The following is a 16,571-nucleotide window of genomic DNA, read 5'->3' as shown; positions in this document are numbered from 1 at the left end:
GGGGAGCCTCATGGGAGGGAGGGAATACGGGGATATGTGAATAAAAACAGATGATTGAACTTGGTGTACCCCCCCAAAAAAAAAGAAAGAAATTAATGTTTGATTTAATGTATATTTTAGTGTTTCATTTACTAAATGCAATGGGCAAAAGTTTGTTTTCAAGTTCCAAAATCAAACAAATTATTTATTTCTAATTCAAACTTTGCTTCAAATCTTCATCTTCAATAGTCACTTCAGCTATGATGATTTTGAATTAGAAGAATACAACCAAAGCAGGTCAAAAATTTGCAAAGCAAATGAGTAATCCACATAATCTATCACTGTAGAAAAATTGAGATATAAGAGAAATGTGCATATTCATTATATTTCCTGAAAATTCATATTGTACAAACATGAAATAAAACTCAAATATGGCTTGATGCACATCACATAGGTTTGATAAGGTATAAAATTGACAAATGAAAACTAATTCTTATGCAATTGGCAAGAAATATAATTGTAGGGATGAATGACTGCATTTTTCTCTTTAGTTTTCTTCAAATTTAATCATATTTTGTTTTTGTTAAGATAAACTTTTCTAATCAAAATATAGGAAAAAACTAAACATACAATTTGACAGATCTTTATGTAAGATTGAAAAGATACTTCTTTACCAACAAATTTTAATTCTCTATTCTATATTAAAAACTAGTTCTAATAATATTTTAGTCTGAGTGGAATATATTAAATGAAGTTTTGTTTTATAACCACATTTATGTAAACCAATACATTAACTGTAAGATTTTTTATTGTCTACTTGGAGATTGAATTGTTATTACTTATAGTCACATCAGCAGTATTCTCTGAGGTAGCTAAAAAAAAAAGAAAAAAAAAAGGCCCCATTCAATTTTATACTGCTATTAGCCGATGATACAAATAAAAACTTAATCAACAGTACAGGGCTTTATTTATTTGTTCATATATTTAGCATATTTTTCACTTGCTAGAAAATGAGTGTGAGAGCAATATGTAAGATTGACAAATTCAGGAGCTTTTAATCCTTATAAATTTAAAAATAAAGACATTAATAAGAAAGAAAAAAGGTTTTGAAACCAATTTTAAGAGTTCTATAGTCTAACTCAATGAAAAAAATAGTAAGAGTTTCTTTCTTGCTTCTTAAAATTAACTGTGTAGAAACAAACAGAAAGGGACAGATGACCAACATTTAATACAAATGATGACAAATCTCTAGGCAGACTTAAATCTGTTTCAAATTATAGAAAGGCTGTAGAGGCCTGAATCTGTGGCAGCAGGTGCAGAGGTAAGAAAAATAGATGGAAGTGGGGGAGCTTCATTTCTGTGTCCTCCTTCATACCTTGTGTTGCAAAACAACATCATCTCATTAATCTCACTAGCATGCTGATATAGGTTTTAGCACCACCCAGCTTATAGGAAAATATCTGAACACACCAAAGTCATAGAAAGGTGAAGAGTTAATGACAACTGACAACCTGCCTGCTGGGGGATCCTCTCCAGGACTGTCTCTACCAAGACTGACATTATCACAGATCAAGACATACTGTAAAGCTATAAATATCAAAACAGTGTGGTATAGGACTTCCCTGGTGGCACAGTGGTTAAGAATCTGCCTGCCAATGCAGGGGACACAGGTTCGATCCCTGGTCCAGGAAGATCCCACATGCCATGGAGCACCTAAGCCCATGTGCCACACCTACTGAGCCTGTGCTCTACAGCCTGTGAGTCACAATTACTGAGACCAGAGCCACAACTACTGAAGCCCATGTGCTGTAGGACCATTGTGCCATAACTACTGAGTCCTTGTGCTGCAACTACTGAAGCCTGTGCACCTATAGCCTGTTCTTTGCAGCAAGAGAAGCCACTGCCTTAAGAAGCCTGCACACTGCAACGAAGAGTAGCCCCAGGTTGCCACAACTAGAGAAAGCCTGCATGTAGCAATGAAGACCCAATACAGCCAAAATATAATAATAAAATAAAATAAAATAAAAAATAAAAAATCTAATGAGGTTGAAAAAACAACAAAAAAAGTGTGGTATTCATAAAATAATAGACAAAAAGATCAGTTGAATGGAAAAGAGAGCCAAATGGACTAACACATATGTAGTCAACTGATCTTTGACAAAGAAGCAGAGGCAAAACAATGCAGCAAAGATATTCTCTTCAACAACTGGTGCTGAAAGAATTGGACATCCACATGCAAAGAATGAATCTAACAGAAATCTTACATACTTCACAAATTTAACACAAAAGAGATCATAGATCTAAATATAAAATGCAAAACTATGAAGGTACTAGATGATAACATAGGAGAAAATCTATATGATCTTGAGTATGATGATGTCTTTTTAGATACAGCACCAAAGGCATTATTTACTAAAGAAACAATGGATAACCAGAACTTCATTAAAATCAAAATCTTCTGCTATGTAAAATACTGGGAGAAAATATTTGCAAAAGATACATCTGATAAAGTATTGTTATCTAAAATATATAAAGAGCTCTTAAAACTCAACAGTAAGAAAACAAACCATCAATTAAAAAATAGGTGAAAGACCTAAACAGATACCAAACAAAGAAGATATGCTGATGACAAAAAAAGCACATAAAAATGCTCCACATCCTATGTCATCAGGGAAATGCAAATTAAAACAACCGTGAGATGCTACTACACATCTATTACAATGTCCAAAAATCTGGAACACTGATAACACAAAATACTGGTGAGAATGTGGAACAGAAACTGTCATTCATTGCTGGTGGTAATGCAAAACGATACAGCCATTTGGAAGACAATTTGGTGCTTTCCTCCAAAGCTAAATAACATGCCAACTGGCAATCACATTCCCTGGTATTTACCAAAGGAGCTGAAAACTTATGCCCATGCAAAAACCTGCACACAGATACTTACAGCAGCTTTATTCATTGCCAAAAACTGGAAGACGTCCTTTAGTATTGAATGGATCAATAAACCGTGGTAGACATAGACAATGGAATATTGTTCATGATGAACAGAAACAGGCTATCAACCCTTAAAAAGGCATGAAGGAACCTTAAATGCATATTACTAAGTGAAAAAAGCCTATCCTAGAAATCTACACACTATATAATTCCAACTAACATTCTGGAAAGGCAAAACTGCTGCAACAGGAAAAAGATCAGTGTTTACAGGACAGGGAATGAATAGGTGGGGAACAGAAGGTTCTTGGAGCAGTGAAAATACTTTGATATTATCATAGTATTGGATCCATGTCTTTATACGTTTGTTCAAACCCACAGACTGTACAACACCAAGAGGGAACCCTAGAGTAAATTATGCATTTGGGTGATTGTGATGTCTCACTGTAGGTTCATCCTTGATAACAGGTGGGCTTTTTTGGTGGGGGATGTTAATAACAGGGGAGGCTATGAAAAAGTGGGGGTAGCTAATACATTGAAAATCTCTGCACTTCCTCTCAATTTTGTTGTAAAACTAAAACTGCTCCAAAAATCATCTTTTAAAATCCCACAAATATATATTATGTTGCTTTCATAATTAAAACTGTGTAAAAATCCCTTAAATTTATGAAGTAAGACATTCATTTGCTTACAATAATGTAATTTAATGATACAAGAAAAATCTTTACACTCCTATGACTATAATAGCTTTGATGGCCTTTATTCAGTCTACCACAACAACTCTGGAAGACAGTTGGGCAATTTCTTACAAAGATAAAAAATAATTTTACTATACTCAGTCATCTCCTAGATATTTAGAAAACTAATTGGAAAAAATGATATCCACATCAAAGTATGCATACAAATATTTACAGCAGCTTTATTTATAATCACCAAAATCTGGATGCATCTAAGATGCCTTTCAATAGGTAAATAAACTGTACATCCATAAGATTGAATAGTATTTAATTATTAATAGAAATAAGATATCAAACCATAAAAGACATGATTGAATCTTAAATGTAAGTTGCTAAATGAAGGATAGCAGTCTAAAAGAGTTACATATTGTACAATTTCAATTTTATGATTTTCTGAAAAAGCCAAAATATACAGATGTTATACACATCATTGGTTTCCAAGGGTTCACTGAAATAGGGTAAGGTTGATGAGTAGATGAAGCACAGGGGAATGTTTTACTATGGTGAAACTTTTCTGTATAATACTGTAACTGTGGATACATGGCACTATGCATTTGTCAAAACTCATTAAACTTTATAGCACAAAGAATGAACTTTAACACATGAAAATTTAAAACGCATCATTTAAGATGTCTGGGGAATTTCAGAATAAAATGCAGAATGTGACAAACATCCTAACTGTATTACAAATGTATGAAAGAAGCTCACTGAAAGGGGTCAGGGAAATCATGCTGACCTGAATAACTTGGGAAATTAATGGAGGCTATAAAATTAAAGTCAAAATGAACAGTATTATAGAGGAAGAGGCTAAAGTGATCCAAGTGATAATGGGTGAAGGTCGGATTCATCACTGTGAACTCATGTATAGCTTAATATAGATATAGATGGTTACATATAAAATATTTATAGATTATACATATAGATATATGTATACATACAGGTTAGCATGTATGCCTTTATTGTCTTGCTTTGCCAGAAGCTAGAAGCAACAACTCCCAAAAGCAAGAAACATACCTAGTACACAGATATTGCATCTAACACCATTTTCCAATAAAGGGAACAAGAGTACCTTGGAGAAAGGCTAATTGTAGGACTGGAATGGGGAATGTGCAGAATGAGATCAGAGCATCTTAAAATGCCAGAAATCAAGGAAACAGAGAAAGGAAGGAAGGAAGGGAGGAATGGAGAAAAGAAGGAAAGAAAGGAGGGAAGGGAGCAGAGTTGAGGGGGAAGAAAAGGAGAAACTCTCAATGATGGGGGTATCTTAAAAAGACAAGTCCATAGGAACCAACTTAAAGAGTTCCCAATAGCTAAAGGTTGAAAAATTTGAGCAACAAAACAAAGTACATTGGATTAAAAACTAAACAAAAAATAATTATCTCTAAATCAATGCTGATATAAATAATTAAATAAATAAACAAATGAAAGGGAAAGGCAAATCTCCCATGCAAAATTCCAAATAATGTATGTAGCTACTATGTCTTCAAGGAGGTGCAGTAGGAATTCCCACTTCTTATGTGTGGGCTGTGCAGTTACTTTTTTCCCAAGAATATAATCTGGAAATTGGGGGGAAAAGAGTAACTTTGCAGTGGAAATACCTCACAAACTCTACCTCAGCCAGATGATCAATATTAACATCACCAGTGATAAACTGTATTGATAATAGGCACCCTTGATATGATGTGATGCAAGACACTGTACCTCTGGTCTCAGTCTCAAGCACCAATACTACATTCTAATAATAAGAAAGACATTAGATAAATACCAATAGAGATATATTCTACAAAATATCTGACCCATACTCATCAAACCTCTCAAAGTCATCATTAGCAAAAAAGGAAACTCTGAGAAATCATCATAATCCCAAAAAGCTGAATGAGATATGGCTACTAAATGCAATATGGTATCCTGGATGGGAACCTGAAAGATGAAAATTACATTAGGTTAAAAACTGAGGATATCTGAACAAGGAATAGGCTTTGGCTAATAATAACATATCATGAGGGTTCTTTAATTATAACAAATGTACCATAACAATGTATCTGTAACAAGGGAAACTAGTTGTGAGTATAGGGATACTTTCTGTACTATCTTCGCAATTATTTTTGAAATCTAAAATATTTACTTTAAAAAGTCAAAATGTATTAGGTAAATAAGTAAATTAAAATGTGGGCAGGGTATGAAAAATTAGAAATCTGCTACATAGGATTATGAGTAATCTAATTTTGTACACTTGATACTATATGTGTGTGTATACATACATATACTATGTAGCTGTATCAGGCAAATATGAGCACAGAATCATAACAGTGAGGTAACGTTATAATTCAAAAAGTAACATTCCTTTCAAAGAAAAACAATCATATGGAACAAAACGTGAGCAAATTCTGCTTTCATAATTTTATGCCATAGTAACAAACAACCTCAATATTATCACAATTGAGAAAAACAAAGTTTATATTTCACAAAAAATTGTATCAGCTATGGTTGGGCAGCAGCATAGGCTCATGCATTTATATTCCAGTAACTAGACTGTAGGTAGCCAGGACTTTCTGGCCAAAGGAAATAAACCACTGGTCAATGATTAGTGATATTGAGCATCTTTTCATATATCCTGAGAAATCTTCATTCATATTCATAAGAATAAAGTATAAAATTATTAATCATAGATTGTGAAAGCAAAGTATCAGATACAATTTATGTTTCCATCATTGTGAAATTAAATATGTAAAATATGATAAACGCACATTATGGCATAATCACAGCAGTGAGTAACAGTGTGCACACACCAAAATAGATTTTTTTTTAAAGCATTGAGTAAAAGGAGTAAAAAGTAAAATTATAGCTATGGCATAATGCCATTCATGAAAGTTAAAAAATACATGTATATTTGAATAAAAATAAATATATGAATGAAGGAATTAAAGACATTAGATTATTTACCTGTTAAAGAGGAAGGGAATAGTATTGGTGAATTCTGAGAAATGTAAGATGTGATTTAAGAACTATTTGTTGAGGCATTTCTTCATTGAGCATACTTTTGGTCAAAAATTTAGAAGTACTAATAGAATATTAAGTTACAAATTTGTTCATTTGTCTTCCCTGATTTGAAGTCATTAATGATACCTATCAATGGCTAAAACATTGTTTATCAGTGACATATTTTAAATGGGAACAATTTACACATACCTAGGCAAGCAGAGGAATTATAAGTACAGATGTAAGAAATCAGAGGAGTCTTTTGGAGGCAGCCAGCCCGCTCTGAAGCCGCACAGAGGGAAACCCTGCACCCAAACACATCTCTCGGCCTCCTTCCACACATAAATGACACCACCTACTTACATGTGTCAGCTTCCCTCCATTCAAGTGAACACAGGCTATGGCTTTCAATTATTTCCATCAAGAAGACAATTATAAGTGTTGATTTGCTATTTAGACTTATTGATGATCAGTCAAGCTAATTGATCCACAAACCTGTCTTGCAGAGTTTCAAGAATCCCTTTGGTTTACATTCATTCTTTTTGAAGAGGAGGCCATTTAATATGACTGATTCAACACTCTTAAGAATTGCCCCTTGGCAAGCAATTATTTAATTCCATCAATAACTTTCTCAAAGAAAATTGTGGAAACTGTTAATACAACAGGAAGTGAACTCAGCAGCTTCACTAATAGTTAGCAAGCAAAGCTGCTCAGCCAGCAGTTGGCAGCAATGAAAAGGCTGATTTATACATGAATATGGTTGTGTTCTGAAGATAAGTAAAAAATTCCTAATACACCCTGAATGTTGAAACATGAGCAGCACTGCAATAGTAGCTCAGGTGAATAACAAGTACACTCATTTCCTTTTAGAAGACTTTTTCCTCCAGACAGGAAGAAAGGCATTACCTGCTCCTTGAGGCAATCATAGTTTTAACCATAGCAATAATCGCTCTGAAAATGCAGATTATTGGAAGAAAAGAACAACTCTTCTGTGAATTCGATCAATGTAGACAATTAAGTGAGCTAATTGCCTTACCTCTCCATGTCATTGGACCTATATCAAAATTGCTTTGAGTCATGTTAATATGCCAATAGTGTACTGACCTGGGATTGAGAAATTAATAAAGCTTGGAGCATTTTTAAACTTATATGATAATTGGATGGAATGACTGTACAATAATCACTAGGCAAGTAAATGGACATCAACATGGTAAACCAACCAACCAAACAAACCAATGATGAGAGTCAGATAATTAAAATTTCATTTGGGTGATAAGAAAGGGCCTGGGGCATGTGCCAGGTCAGCTATATTAAAATAGTGCTGTAAGTTTTATCACAAGTATAATTTACACACCCCAGGTTTTCACAAACACATGTAGAAACTTGCAAGAGATGCAAAAGATGTGAGAGATTATTTAAGACCAGAAAACCATAATTCAAAAAGACACATGTACCCCAGTGTTCATTGCAATGCTGTTTACAATAGCCGGGACATGGAAGCAAACTAAATGTCCATCAACAGAGGAATGGATAAAGAAGATGTGATATAAATATACAATGGAATATTACTCAGCCATGAAAAGGAAGGAAATTGGGTCATTTGTAGGGATGTGGATGGACCTAGATAATGTCATACAGAGTGAAGTAAGTCAGAAAGAGAAAAATGAATATTGTATATTAACATATATATGTGGAATCTAGAAAAATGGTGTAGGTGATCTTATTTGCAAAGCAGAAATACAGACTTAGAGAACAAACATATGGATACCAAGGGGGAAAGGGGAGGGTGGGATGAATTGGGAGACTGGGATTGACATATACACACTACTATAATTAAAATAGGTAAATAATAAGGTATACATTAATTTTTCCTTAACTCCTACACAAACTTTTATGTGGTTTAACATAGCTGGGGCCATTGTGAAAGGAAAATAGTCTAATGTTCTCTGGATAACATGGATGTCATGAATGGTAGAAGTACATATATTTTAACAGTCTAATTTTAGGCTTCATGTGAATTAGGAAATGTATAGGATTTCAAAAAAATAAGACAAACACATAAATTATCTTACCCATGTACCCTGGTAATGATTTTGCATACTTTGTAATATGAAATAAGTTGCCAATATAAGATCTGATTTGGGAGGCTTTGGCAGAGATGGGAATTAATGTTGGGTAGGAAAGCCATGATTAATTATGGGGAAAGTTTGCTATGTCTTCTTGGTTTCAGATTTCAGATGTGGGTAATCATGTAAACCACAATCTGTAGGACAGAATCAACATCCAAGTAGAGGTTACATAATGTGTTATGGAACCATAGAGTGGGTAATCCTGGTTTGCTTGTGAATTTCTTCACAAAGATTGAGATTTTCAGGTTTATCTTTACTCTGAAGGAACAGTCTAACTCAAGATTAAGTTCTAAAACCACATTTCCTGATTGGGAAATCCATTCATTAAACTATTATTAAAAGGTGGAAGAGAATGGAATACATATCAATAATAATATAAATTATGACCATCTATACAGGTAGTCACTTCTCTATAGATGCAATAGGCCATCTAGAGAGCTTCTACTAAATCCTAGAAATTATTCTCTGCACCTTCATATAGCATATCTTCTAACTCTCATAAATACCTTATAAGATAGTTATTATTAATGTTTTCTTTTTCAAATGAGGAAACTAAGTCTACCAGAGACTAACTAAATTGTTGAAAATTTAAGTACATGTATGAATGAGAAAGTTGGGATTAAAATCTAGGACTTTTGAATCTAAAGCTCTTGATTGTTCTACTGTGGAGAAATTCACCAGAGTCATTTCTGTGTCCTGGGAAATGCAGACGGGTTAAAGGCCCTGTGCTTCAAATATACCCAGGAAAGTAAAGGAATACTTCAAGGAAAGAAATCTCATCAGCTAAATTTTAAGGGTTAAGTAGAAATTTTACTGGCAAACAAGATAACTGAGGTGAATATAGTGGTAAATAGGGAACAGCATACCTCTCAAGCAAATCAAGAACATCTGACAAGAGGTAAGATGCAGATTTTTTAAAGGTCATAAAATAGGAAGGGTGTTGGCAGGAGCTGAATTTGGAAGTTGTGGCAAAAAATGATTGATCAGAAATGAAAGTATAACCAGGGAGAGTCTTATCACAAAGGCCAAAGGAAAAACAACGTTCAGGGGGAAGATGGGGGTAAATAGTCTCAAACACTGCAAAGGACTGAGCTGAATGAGAACACAGAAGATGCTGCTATAGTTTAGCAAACAGAAGGTGGCAGACTATCTTTGAAGAAGTGATATCGTAGTCAGAGTGAAGTATTGGGAGTTAATGAGTGACTAGAAGATAAGGAGAGGAGGCAATAAGGATTGAATCACCAAAACAGAAGCAAATTGTAATCAATCATTTTTTCAAACCTTCAAATAAAATGATCTATGAACTTTATATCATTTCACACACAAGAGTTGTCAACAGACTACATTTTTAAGTGATATTCTTAATGTATGAGCTTTGAATATCACCTTACACTATTTGGCCTTTAGAATTATTTTATCACATTCTTTGTTACCCACTATTTCTACAAGATTGATGGTTTTCTTTTAATCCTAACATAATGTTACATTTATGACATTGTTTAACTAACATAGCATTGTATTAGCAATATTTTCTCTTTCCAAATCTATTTCTCCCTGCATAGGTGAAAATACTGGAAGGACTAGATGCTAAAAAAATGGAAGCATAAGAGAAAGAAAACTGGGACTCAGGACTTACTGTCTGTGAGTGGAGCAGAGGGTAGAAGATGAGCTCAACCACTGAGCTCTCAAGAGTTCATATTTGAAAGGAAAATTAGAGTCCATTTATCCAATTTGTTAATTTCCTCTCATATGCTACTACCAAGGTATTCTCTGATGTATTTTTGTACATCATGTTACACAGGCTCAGGATCTAAGTGGGTAAAATTGAGTTATTACATGTGTTAACCATCAGCGGAATAGAAATTTGAAGTTAAATGAGAGAAAGGTATTGTACTAGGAGCAGAGTGATTTTTTTTTTACAGTTTTGATGTTACATTATAGATATTTAACAGGAAGATGCAATACAGACTCAAAATCTCAAGCTTTAATGGGTTCCTCAGTAAAAGAAGCCAACCCTAATAGGAAAAACCACTCTATTTCCTCAGACAGGTTTTTTTTTTTTTTCCCAAGGTGTGATCGCATGGAGATTAATACCACCTGCAGCTGATGCAGGACGCAGCAGACAATCTTTGGATGACAAAGACTTGGCAAACAAGAGGTTGAAAGGAAAATAGTAAAGGAATTTCTACAGGCAATGAATTTTAACCCATATATTTCTAAACCCAGAAGTTGGTCAATGTTTTTTTTCTGAGTTTTATCTGAATAGTTGCAGCCTGATTACTCCAGCTGTGAGTGGGAAGACAGGACCAAAGCTTACCAGTGATCAAGAATTTTATGCCATTAAATACCTTGCTCCCTCTTTGGGGACCTCTTTTTATAAAGTATATATTTTACCCAAAACTATCCCTATGCCGCTTCCAATAATTGGACCCAGACTACATATTGCAGCAAATAAAATAAGGCTAATCCCAGTTGCAAACAAAAGGGCTTTTATGTTGGATGAAAGCATTCAGGACACCTTAAATCCTTTCTCTTCCAATCAAAAATAAGAGGAGTTTCTTATTTCTTTCTTATAGTAAATGATTTCAAGTTCTTTTATTGTTCTCAAGCCCCTCCTCTAAATGTGTGTACACTGGGGGTGGGCAGTGTCAGGGGGAGGATGTATTTTTAAAGTATTTTTCAAAGTTTGACACCAAGAAAGGCATAGTTGATTAGCTATGTCCTGCCATCTTGCCAGTCTTTCTTGCCAGAACCCATAGTGTCAGTAGAAATAGTTCCATGGGATCTACAAGTGGAAGTCGTTAACCTAAAACAATAAAACAGGTTTTGTTTTTGTTTTTTTACCAGTACAACAGGTTTATTTGGGAGCAGCAAAGAACTGCAGTTCAGAACATGCAGCTATGGTGAGCCACATGCAAGTTCTATAAAGCAAAGGAGAGAAAACTCATAGCAAAAGAGGAAGTTGGGAGGAGCTGTTATAAACAAAAAGTCCATTGGAGAAAACTGGGAGTTCAAAGTACAGGGGACTTTCATTGGTTGAGATTTGACAGTCTCTACCTGAGCTGGGGAATGTCTTTCTTCCTGCTGCTGCTGCTGCATCCTGTCAGAGATGCAAAGTAGGTCTCTTCCTCTTGGGATCTGTATTGACCTCAAGTGGTACCTACATGAGAGCTCCTCCTTCTGGCCTCCCAATTACATTTTAGTGAGATTTCCCCAAAATTAATAATTTCCCTAAAATAATCATCATTTTTACACTCTTGCTGTCTCTAAGAAGAGTAGGATGTTTCTCTTGTAAAAGAAGCAGAACCAAATAAGCTTCCCACACACTTCAGGTGTTAATTGCAGTCATACACATCAGAATTTTAAAACATCCCATCATTCAATATACTTCTGTCAGGTTAGCATCTCATCCATATTTTTTTCTTTAAGTGCCTGGGCAATGCTACTAAGATCAAGGGCAGATATATTGAGTACAAGTAAGTCTCAATATTCACAGCTGGTTTTATTTACCAGGTGTAATGGTTCAGAGTTCTTAAGAAACATTGTGAGTTTCACATATGGAATGTCAGACCTGAACTCTTCTCATTCCAACATTGGTACCGTCGCTTTGATGGCTTGATGTTATTTTCTACTTATGGTAATAATATACCAATAATCTCTATGTAATTACCTTATTGCTTTCCACAATACAGTCATGGACCAAATAATATTCAGCAATTTTGTGCTACAGAATTGAGTATATATTTTAACTATATACTGAAAGTAATTTACAGTAAAACCTTGGATTGCAAGTAACTTGTCCTGCAAGTGTTCCACAAGATGAGCAAACATTTCTAATAACTTTTAACTTGATGAATGAGCGATGTCTTGCAATATGAGTAGTACATGATGCCGAACGTCACATGATCACAACTGAGCCAATGGAGCTGACCACCAATGAACTGATGGATCTGCATCTCAAGCAACAGCAAGAGGTTATGGAGGAGATCTCGTCTGCAGAGGAGGAGGAGGAGAAAAAGGCAGAGGAATCCCTCACTTCAAATGGGACTAGGGAGAGGTGTAAAATGTGGGAAACAGTGCAAAATTTTGTAGAAAAGCACTACCCGAATAAGGCTGTAGCAATGTGAGCGATGAATCTGTTTAACAACAATGCAATGTCACATTTCCACAAAATTCTCAAAAGGCAGCAAAAGCAAGCGTCATTGGATAGGTTCCTTGTTAAAGTTGCACGAAAAGAAAGATTCCATTGAGCCAATAGATAGCAGTGATACTGTTAGTGATAGTGAAAGTCATCCTACACAATAACTCTCCTCTCTCGTCTCCCTCACACCAGCCACAAAGGTTTTAAAAGATAAGTGCAGGTTCATTTGTTTACTTTTCTTTATATTTTGTATTTTCTTTATTATTTTGTATTATATTACTGTATTGTAATCATTTTTATATGAATATTTTGGGGTTGTGGAATGAATCATCTGAGTTTCCATTATTTCTTATGGGCAAATTCACTTTGATATACAAGTGCTTTGGATTACAAGCATGTTTCCAGAACAAATTATGCTCACAAACCAAGGTTTTACTGTATTTAATTTTTAAAAATATCCTTATCATAAACTATCTCTTAAAACTGAACAAATGTGATCTTGAATATTTGAGAAAATATTTTTTGATTTTTATAAGATAGAAAAAGAACAAAATGTTTTTTTTACTTGACTTTTTTTTAATGATTTTATTTTTTCTATAACAGTTCTAGGGTCACAGAAAAATTGTGATAAAGGAGAAAGATTTCCCATATACCTCATCCCCACATATGCATAGCCTCCCCCTTTATCAACATCCTAATCAAGGTAATACATTGGATACAACTGATGAACCTACACTGACACATAATCCACAGCTCACATTACAGTTTATTTGTGGTATGGTCAATTCTATGGGTTTGGGCAAAAGTATATTGACATGTGTTCATCATTATATTATCACACAAAGTATCTTCACTGCCCTAAAAATTGTTTGTGCTTTGCCTAATCACTCCTCCCCTCCCCTTCCAATCCCTGGCAACCACAGATCTTTTTAATGTCTCTGTAGTTTTGCCTTTTCCTGAACTGTTACATAGTTGGAATTTTACAGCATGTTCCTTTTTGGATTGGCCTCTCTCACTTAGTAATATATATTTAAGCTTTTTCCATGTCTTTTCATGACTTGAAAGCTCATTTCTTTCTAGTGTTTAATAATATTTCATTGTCTAGATGTATCAGTATATTTATCCATTCACAGTTTATCCATTCACCTATCAATTCTTTCTTCCAAGTTTGAGCAATTATGAATAAAGCTGCTATAAACATGTATATGCAGGGTTTTGTGTGAGTATAAGTTTTCAAGTCCTTTGGGTAAAAACCAAGAAGAATGATTCTGGGATCATACGGTAAAGTATACATTTTAAAAAATAATAAATTAATTTTTTATTGGCTGTGTTGGGTGTTCGTTGCTGCACATGGGCTTTCTCTAGTTGCGGCGAGTGGGGCTGCTCTTTTTTGTGGTGTGTGGGCTTCTCATTGCGGTGGCTTCTCTTGTTGCAGAGCATGGGCTATAGGTGTGCAGGCTTCAGTAGCTGTGGCACATGGTCTCAATGGTTGTGGCTTGTGGGCTCTAGAGCACAGGTTCAGTAGTTGTGGTGCATGGGCTTAGTTGCTCCATGGCATGTGGGATCTTCCAAGACCAGGGCTTGGACCTGTGTCCCCTGCATTGGCAGGCAGATTCTTTTTTTATTTTATTTTATTTTATTTTATTTTATGCTGGAGTATAGTTGATTAACAATGTTGTGTTAGTTTCAGGTGTACAGCAAAGTGATTCAGATATATATATATATAAAAATCCATTCATTTTCAGATTCTTTTCTCAAATAAGTTATAACAGAATATTGAGTAGTGTTTCCTATGCTATACAGTGGGTCCTTGTTGATTACCTCTTTTATACATAGTAGTGTGTATGTGTTAATCCCAAACTCCTAATTTATCCCTTTCTCAACCTTTCCCCTTTGGTAACCATAAGTTTGCTTTTGAAGTCTGTGAGTCTGTTTCTGATTTGTAAATAAGTTCATGCATATTATATTTTTTTACAGTCCACATATAAGCGATATCATATATTTGTCTTTCTCTGTGACTTACTTCACTCAGTATGACAATCTCTAGGTCCACCCATATTGCTGCAAAATGCATTATTTCATTCATTTCTATGACTGAGTAATATTCCATTTTATATATGTACCACATCTTCTTTATCCATTCCTCTGTCAGTAGACATTTAGACTGCTTCCATGTTTTGGCTATAGTAAACAGTGCCAAGCACATTCTTAACCACTGCACCACCATGGAAGTCCAAAATATACATGTTTTTTAAAGAAACCTCCAGTCTTCCAAATGACTGCACCATTTTGCACTGCCATCAGCAGTGAACAGAAGTTCTTGTTGCTCCACATCCTCACTGGCATTTGGTGTTGTCAGTATTCCAGATTTTGGCCATTCTAGCAGGTATGTATTGTTATCTTTTTATTGCTTCGTATGCATTTCCTGATGACATGTTATGTGGAGCATCTATTCATGTGCTTATTTGCCATCCTCATAGTTTCTTTGGAGAGGTGACTGTTAAGGTCTTTGGCCCATTTTTTAATCAATTTTTTTGTTGTTTTCTTATTTTGTTGAGTTTAAACAGTCTGTATATTTTAGATAACAGTCCTTTATCACATATTTTCTCCCAGTGTGTGGCTTGTCTTTCATTCCTTGACATTATCTTTCACAGAGCAGAGGTTTGTGATTTTAATGAAGGTCAATTTATCCATCATTACTCTCATGGCTTGTGCATTTGGTATTGTGTCTGAAAAGTCATTGCTATACCCAAAGTCATCTATATACTCTTACGTGCTATATTCTAGTTTTGCAGTTTTGCATTTTACATTTATGTATATGATCCATTTTAAGTGAATTTTTGTAAGGGACATGAGGTCTGTGCCTACATTTATTTATTTATTTTTTTTGCATGTGGATGTCCAGTTGTTCCAGCACCATTTGTTGAAGAGACTATCTTTGCTCCATTGTATTGCCTTTGCCCCTGTCAAAGATGAGCTGACTACACTTTTGTGGGTCTATTTTTGTGCTTTCGATTTTGTTCCATTGATCTATTTTTATATTCTTTCACCAATATCACGCTGTCTTGACTTTTGTGGCGTTAGAGTATGTCTTGATGTCCGGCAGAATTCTTCAATACTGTGATGGCTATTCTAGGTCTTTTCTCTCTATGTACAAATTTTAGAATTGGTTTGTAAGTATCCAAAAATATAACTTTCTGGGATTTGGGGATTGCCTTGACAAGAGATTGAAATAGACAAAACTGACATCTTAAAAATAGCAAGTCCTCCTATCAATGAACATGGAATATTCCTCCATTTTCTTAGTTCTTCTTTGATTTTTTTTCATCAGAGTTTTGCAGTTTTCCTCATATATATCTTGTGCATATTTTGTTATGTTTATACTTACACACTTCTTTTTTGGAGGGTGCTAATATAAATTCATTTGTTTTTAATTTTAAATTCCACTTGTCATTGCTAGTATATAAGAAAGGGATTGATTTTTATATATTACCCTTAAATTAAGCAACCTTGCTATAGTCACTTATTAGTTCCAGAAGTTTTTAAAGTCATTTCTTTAGGATTTTCTACATAGATGATTATATCACCTGTGAAGAAAATCATCTGTGTTTTCCCCAAACTGTATAATTTTTTTTATTGTCTTCTTGTATTAGAAGAATTTCCAGTATGATG

Source organism: Hippopotamus amphibius, chromosome 10, assembly GCF_030028045.1.
Source record: "Hippopotamus amphibius kiboko isolate mHipAmp2 chromosome 10, mHipAmp2.hap2, whole genome shotgun sequence".
NCBI classification, from domain to species: domain Eukaryota; kingdom Metazoa; phylum Chordata; class Mammalia; order Artiodactyla; family Hippopotamidae; genus Hippopotamus; species Hippopotamus amphibius.
This window is presented reverse-complemented; position numbering follows the sequence as displayed.